This window comes from Capra hircus, chromosome 3 (genome assembly GCF_001704415.2).
Source record: "Capra hircus breed San Clemente chromosome 3, ASM170441v1, whole genome shotgun sequence".
Lineage (NCBI taxonomy): Eukaryota > Metazoa > Chordata > Mammalia > Artiodactyla > Bovidae > Capra > Capra hircus.
In genome coordinates, this window is record NC_030810.1 from 80,994,775 (window position 1) to 81,002,862 (window position 8,088).

The window sequence follows — 8,088 nt, forward strand, 5'->3', positions numbered from 1 at the left end:
ACCCAAAACCTGTGGGACACTATAAAAGCAGTGCTAAGAGGAAAGTTCATAGCAATACAGGCATACCTCAAGAAACAAGAAAAAAGTCAAATAAATAACCTAACTCTACAACTAAAGCAACTAGAAAAGGAAGAATTGGAGAACCCCAGAGTTAGTAGAAGGAAAGAAATCTTAAAAATTAGGGCAGAAATAAATGCAAAAGAAACAAAAGAGACCATAGCAAAAATGCAATTTAATTTATAAGATGTTTTAGCGTGATGATCCCACAGGAGGAAACAGTCAGTCACAGGGGGCTCTAACTAAACAATGCATCTCTTTGTTACCCACCATCTCACTCCGTTTGTCCTTCATTCTAGTTTCCTGGGATGGGGCTCTCCAGTAAAGTAGTGACAAAAAAGCCACATGACTCAGGCTCCACTTTGTGAAGAACTCAGGCTAGATTAGCATTAATAATATACTTTTGTTTGTTTTGGAAATAGTTAAATATTTTTCTTAAATTTATCCTATATTGCTCCATATTATATAAATATGACTTTAGGTTATAAGTTAATAATGCAAAATAATTGTTAAAATGCTGCATTTTTTTAAATCACAGTTTTATTAGGAAAGAGAAAAAGAATTCTATCTCATGAATTATAGACCTTGGCTATTACCACCTGAGTTTTAAAATTTTAATAACTACCAGGGTGAAACAAATGTAAAGTGCAAAAATGTATAAATCTACATGTGACTGAGAGGCACAGAAAAATTGAGCTATTTAACAATGAAGCAGCAGCATGCCTATTCAAGAAACAGACCATGAAAAATAAAACAGACCCTCTAGGTTTCTTTCTCAGTTTTTGCTTTTCTCAGTTGTATTAATGATTTTGTAAAATTAATTTTCAACCAAAGTTTTTATATAATTTTTAAATAAACTGTATCTCTAGAGGATGGAAGACAAAAGAAAATCACCACAAACAGAGAGTGTAAAAATTTTTATGATAAATCAATGCTTTATTGAAATATCACTATTGTTTTTTTGATAAGTTGTGTCTGACTCTTTTGTGACACCACAGACTGTAGCCGGCCAGACTCTTCTGTCCACTGTTATTTCCCAGGTAAGAATACTGGAGTTAATTGCCATTTCCTTCTCCAGGGGATCTTTCTGATGCAGGGATTGAACCCATGTCTCCTGCATTGGCAGGTGGCATTGAGCCACCTGGGAAGCCCCGCTGAAATATTAAAAACACTTAAAATGTTTACAAAGAAGAGAACTGAATACATCAATTGATAATTGGAAGTTTAGCAGAATAAATGTTAAATTCAAACACTTCAAACTTCTGTATATCATTTTTTACTGACATAAATGATGTTATTAATATTATCTATTTGTAATGAAGTTAATTTCTCCATGTCAAAATCTAATTTCAAAGCCTATTTTTTATAAGACAAAGAAGTTAAGACTTTCTTTAATCTTTTTTTCTTTCTTTATAGTGTCATTGCTTCTGCTAAGTCGCTGCAGTTGTGTCCGACTCTGTGCGACCCCATAGATGGCAGCCCACCAGGCTCCCCTGTCCCTGGGATTCTACAGGCAAGAACACTGGAGTGGGTTGCCATTTCCTTCTCCAATGCATGAAAGTGAAAAATGAAAGTGAAGTTGCTCAGCTGTGTCCAACTCTTAGCGACCCCATGGACTGCAGCCCACCAGGCTCTTCCGTCCATGGGATTTTCCAGGCAAGAGTACTGGAGTGGGTTGCCATTGCCTTCTCCATTATTGTGTCATAACTAATATTATAACAAGGATTGTGTTTATAAACAAATGAAAACATAATCTGTATATTTCCCATAAAATGAAACTTCATTATATATTATGATCAGAATAATTTAAATTCCTTTTTATCAGAATGTGTAGTTTCCTGAAGCAAATGGGCAGGAGAGATTATTCGTTCAAAACATTTGCTGTCACTCCACTTTATGTCAGGTCTTTGTAGAGTGATTATTATATTTCTTCATTTGGGACTGTCTTGTTTCATGTCTGTTCCCTGGTAGCTCAGCTGGTAAAGAATTCTTTACGAATCCACCTGCAGTGCAGGAGACCCCAGTTTGATTCCTGGGTCGGGAAGATTTGCTGGAGAAGGAATAGGCTACCCTGTCCAGTATTCTTGGGCTTCCCTGGTGACTCACCTGGTAAAAAATCCTCCTGCAATGCAGAAGGCCTGGGGTTGATCCCTGGGTTGGGAAAATCCCCTGGAGAAGGGAAAGGCTACCTACTCCAGTATTCTGGCCTGGAGAATTCATGGACTATACAGTCCATGGGCTCACAAAGAGTCAGACACAGCTGAGTGACTTTCACTTTTCACTTTATCTTAGTAAAACTAGTAATTGTTCCTTCTTATACTCCCAAGTCATCCTAGTCTAGATGATAAACTATACAATCAAATCTGATACTGGTCTATGTGCTGGGAAAATTTTTGTGTATCTGGAAGCCATAGGAGCTAGTCACTATGAGTTAGCTACATTATATTGGCAGATTTTGGCCAGCACAGATCCCAATGCAGAGATGATTTTTAAGCTGATACCTGGAGCTAGTCATATGAATATCAGGAGAAAGAATTTAAGGGAGAGGAAAAACCAAGCAGAAATACTCTAGGGTGGGAGCAAGTTGTCATATTAAAAGAACAGAAAAGACTCTCTGCCAATGTTGTGGCAGAGAGTAATGAAATGATGGTAGATGAGTTATAATAAGTCAGGGACCTGGTCACCTGTGGTTTTAGCAGCCAGTGCAAAGCATGTTGATTTTATTCTAAATGTAATGAGGATTTATTGGAGAGTTTTAAGTCAGGGAATGATGTAACATTTTTACGTTTTAAAAAAGCAATCTAGTTGCTGAATGGACATTGAATTATAGGGGCAAGAGAGCAGTTGGAAGTAAGAAACAATGACTTGGGTTAAGATGCACATAGTGGCTTGGACAGGTGCACATGGGTTCAGGGAGTCTTTTGTAGGAATACTTGAAACAAACTTTCTGATTAACCAATGGGAAGAGTTGTATGAGAAAGGAAGGAAATAGCTCTTAGAGTTTTGGCTTGAGAAATTCAGTGCGTAGAAAAGACATTTATTTAAAGCTTAAGGAACCAAAAGACTATCTTATGTATGAAATGTGAAAATATATTAAATCTAAATATCAGCATCCATAAGTAAAGTTTCATTAGAACACAAACACAATCATTTGACTTTCTATTGTCTCTAAATCTTCACCCTAAAATGGCAGAGAAGAGTAGTTGAAACAGAGAACATACGTTCACAATATTTACACATTAGCTTTTTACAGAAAAATTTTCTTATCTCTGGTAGGTAGTCCTGTTTTGCAGTTTTGTGAAGAGAGGAGATAGCTGGTTTTTAAAAGGATTTGAGAGGATGATATTTTTAATGGAAGATATTTAAACATTTTAAAATATTAAAAGAAGAGGCAGTAGAGAAGAAGAGAAAGGAAGTATTTGAAAAAAATAGTGAGTGTCTTGCTGATCCTGTTTTTGACACAAATTTTATCACTCTTCATACTGTTCACTGAACCCAGGATAGGCAAAGTGAGAGGCTGGTAGGAGACTTGAAGAGCCATAGGAGCTGCAGACATGTTTATTCTCTCCTCTCATGGCTGACCAACGGACACAGCTGTGAGGCAGCAGTAAAATGCCACAGCTTTCTTGGGTGGGGCTCATTCATACCTACAGCACAGAGTACCTCGTGAGGCACATGCGCAGTGCTATAAATGATCTCAGCTGTTACACAGTTATTATTTATAAAATGTGGGGGGAGAGAGCCTGACCATGCCTTCCTGGCTAATTGACTCTCTCCCCACAGTGAGGAAGAGAAGGACCCAGAATGAATGAGAAGAGACCATCTAGAGACAAAATGGTTCATCTGTCTTTTGGGTCTTAGTGGGAAAAAAGGTCATAATTGCAGTTGCAGGTAAGCATGGATATTTGGTGGCAGAGAGAAAGTTCTTATTTGGGAAATAATTGAGTGTGAATGTGGAACGAGTATGTCCAAATTAAGTTTTCCTTTTGCCACCTTTTGTAATAAGTCTGAAAATACACTAATAGGGTCATGTAGTTGTTGTCTAGTCACCCAGTCATATCCAACTCTTTGCAAAACCCTATGGACTGCAGCACACCAGGCCTCCCTATCCCTCACCATCTCCCCAAGTTTGCCCAAGTTCATGACTACTGCATGGGTGATACCATCCAGCCAGGTCATAATCTCATTCAAAGAATAAAATTACATGATTGTAAAAAATATCTTTAGCTGAATAGGTGGGGTAGTTTTCAAAGTTACTAATGTGTCTTAGCATAAATATTTCAAAAATAGAATATTCATAAACCTTATCTTTCTGGTTGAATTTTTCCACTAGTAACACTGTACTGAAAATATTTTAGAGAACATTAAAAGATTTATGATAAAATGTCTACTATGATATCTCAGTTTACTGATAATTAATGCCTGCTATATGGTTCAGTGGTAAAGAATTCATCTGAGATGTAGGAAACTTGCAGGAGACGTGGGATTGATCCATGTGTTGGGAAGCTACCCTGGAGGAGGGCATGGCACCCATTCCAGTATTCTTGCCGAGAAAATCCCGTGGACAGGGGAGCCCGACAGGCTACGATCCATGGGGATGCAAAGAGTCCGACACAACTGAAGTGGCTAAAAGTATATATTTCCTTTGTGGACTTCCCCCAGGTGGTGCAGTGGTAAAGAATCTGCCTCCCAATGCAGGAGACACAGGTTTGAATCCTGGGTTGGGACGATCCCCTGGAGTAGGAAATAAAAGTGAATGTGTTCAACTTAATTGCTTCATGAACAGGTAGGTTTTTATTGCTATTCAATATCATCTCTTTCAGTTATTTTAAAGATGATGACTGACATGGGAGCTATCATAAAATGCAAGCCAATAAATGTAAGTTTATAGATAAAAATACATTCTTAATTTCTTTAGACTTTTGCAAGAAATAATGTTTCAAAAATAAGTTTATACATTGAAAGGGATTTTAAATCAGATTTATAGAGTAATTTTTGTCATAAATATTTAGAAGAAATAAATATGAGAATTTAATTGAAGAAAAAGAACACTTGAACAATGATGAGTTAAAGTTAATGTTTCTATTACAGGAACTAGAGATACTGTTTTACTCTATTTTATTTACAAGATTGTGTTAGTTTGGTTTCAATGAAGAACAGAACCAAAATGGACTTATACATGCAAAAGTTATATTGGAGGAAAAATCTGTGAAGAATAAAGTGAGAGGGAACAGAAGCTGTTGGGATATTTCTGGCCATGATTCAGGTTTTACACCTGTGGAAAAGGAGACAGAAGGGAAAGGATCAGGAAGATTACTGAACTCCAGAATAGTTTTATATTAGATTTTTAGGCTGCCATAACAAAGTACTGGGGCTTCCCTGGTGACTCAAGGTAAAGAATCTGCCTGCAGTGTGGAATACCTGGGTTAGATTCCTGAGTCAGGAGGATCCCCTGGAGAAGGGAATGGCTACCCAGTCTAGTATTCTTGCCAGGAGAATTCCATGGACAGAAGAGCCTGGAGGGCTGCAGTCCATGGGGTCGCAAAGAGTCAGACATGACTAACAAAGTACTAGAGGTTGACTGGATTAAATAGCATAATTTCTTTCTTCACAGTTCTAAAGGCTAGAAATTCAAGATCAAGGTGTCAGTAGGTTAGCTTCTTCTGAGGGCTCTTTCCTTGACTTGTATATGGCAGTCTTCCAGTATCTTCACATGATCTTTCCTCTGTTCCTATGTCCTATTGTCTTCTTATAGAGATTCCAGTCATTTTAGATTAGGGACCACACTTATGACCTAATTTTACCTTAATGATATCGTTAAGGCCCTATGTCCAAATACAGTCAGTTTTTGAAGTACTGTCGTCAAGGACTTCAACATGTGAATTTATGGGGAATGCAATTTGGCCCGTAACAAGTGTCCAGAAAAGTTTTACCAGACCAACAAGAAGCCAAATTAACTGAACAGTTTCCTGTTTGACAGGAAAGGGCCAGCATTAGTACCCTTATCCTGCTTAGTTATTACCTGGGAGCAGTAGTTAACAGTATTTTACTTTATTAAAACGGGCATTGATAATAGCAAAATTCTATTAAAATTAAAAACATTCTAAACTCTTTCAAAATATTATAAAATGTGAATCATAATTTAGAGAGTAGCATTATAAAAGTCTATATATGCTTTTGGAACAGAGCAAAGATCTTCTTCCTGACATAAGAATCGTGTTCATCAAAAGAATGAAACAGAATCCTGGCTACTACCAGAAACTGAAAGAAGCAAGGAATGGACTTTTCTCTACAGCTCCCAGAGGGAGCATGGCCCCACTAACACCTTGATTGTCCCAGTGGTACTGATTCTAGACTTCTGGTCCCTAGAATGGTGAGAGAATATGTGTCTGTCTTTTTAAGTCACCAAGTATGTGGTAGTTTGCAACATTAGTTACAGGAAATTAATATAAAAGGTATAAACCAAAGTTTGTTTTGAGAAAACATTAGTTTAAGTGATCATCCTAAATGCAAATTTTAACAAAGATATGATACTGCTTTTCAAAATAAAAATTCTATTGAAATGATATGTCATTGACAAATGACACACTAAATATTTAGAGATAAATTCAATAAATATTTGTGGCAAAAATATTTAGAGCATATAAGATTTTTAGCATAGAACGTTGAATGTCAAAGAGTTCACGACATACTCAGTTTTTAGCCAAGATTATGAGACAGATGACTAAAACTACAATCAAACTTATCATATATCAAAGGAAGCACAAATGTCATATATACATCATAAAACTCACGTTGACATGGTCAGTGCCTTCTTTCTTGGTGTTAAACTTGAAACTCCAAATAATAATCAGAAAGTTGATTGATAAGTAAATTAGAATAGAGAGTTAATTAGATGAATCAAATATTTCTCATCATATCAAGTTAGCCTGAGGCACCATCTACATTAGAATGGTCTTGAGAACACAATTTTAATTTCTTTGTTTAAGGCTCGCACTCTTCTAAAGAGCATTTAGATGTGCACTGCAACAGTTACTTCACCTTTTTCATTCCTCCATGGCCCCCAATGTCTCTTTATGATTAGCACAGTTGTTATTTATATAGATATATTACTACATTCTAGTCACAATTAAGTCTACTACCTGTAAGAATGGGTTCTAGCCACATCAAGCTGCTTCTACAACTCTTTAATATTGGAATCATCTGTTAGTGTTTCCTTTTCTATAAATTGGCTACATTATAAATTGGCTATATTATAAATTCTATAATTGAGCTTATTTATTTCTATAAAAATGTTTTGCTAAAGAATGAAATGCATATAAAACAGTGCCTGGCATGTAGTGTCTGATAAAGATGACTGCTATTGATAAGATATAATGTTTACTAGTTCCTGCTAGTTCTGAGCCATCCTGCTCCTTTTTGTATTTCTGCTTATTACTGTGACTATTATTTATATGTTGAATTTCTAGTACAGAAAGTCAGGGGTAATTGTATTTAGAACTTGAATCAGTTCAGTTCAGTTCAAGCGCTCAGTTGTGTCCGACTCTTCTTGACCCGGTGAATCGCAGCACGCCCCGCCTCCCTATCACCAACTCCGGGAGTTCACTCAGACTCGCGTCCATCGAGAATAGACATCATATATTAGACTCTAAGAACTAAGGCACTTTTCACAGATCTGTCGCTTAATCCTGCTGCTGCTGCTGCTAAGTTGCTTCAGTCGTGTCCGACTCTGTGCGACCCCAGAGACGGAAGCCCACCAGGCTTCCCCGTCCCTGGGATTCTCCAGGCAAGAACACTGGAGTGGGTTGCCCTGTCCTTCTCCAATGCATGAAAGTGAAAAGCAAAAGTGAAGCTGCTCAGTCGTGTCCGACCCTCAGCGACCCCATGGCCTGCAGCCTTCCAGGCTCCTCCGTCCATGGGATTTTCCAGGCAAGAGTACCGTAGTGGGGTGCCATTGCCTTCTCCTAGACAGTGGTTATTAGGACTAGTAACAATTTATTTTATTGCTTATTTTTTGTCTCCCCACATTAA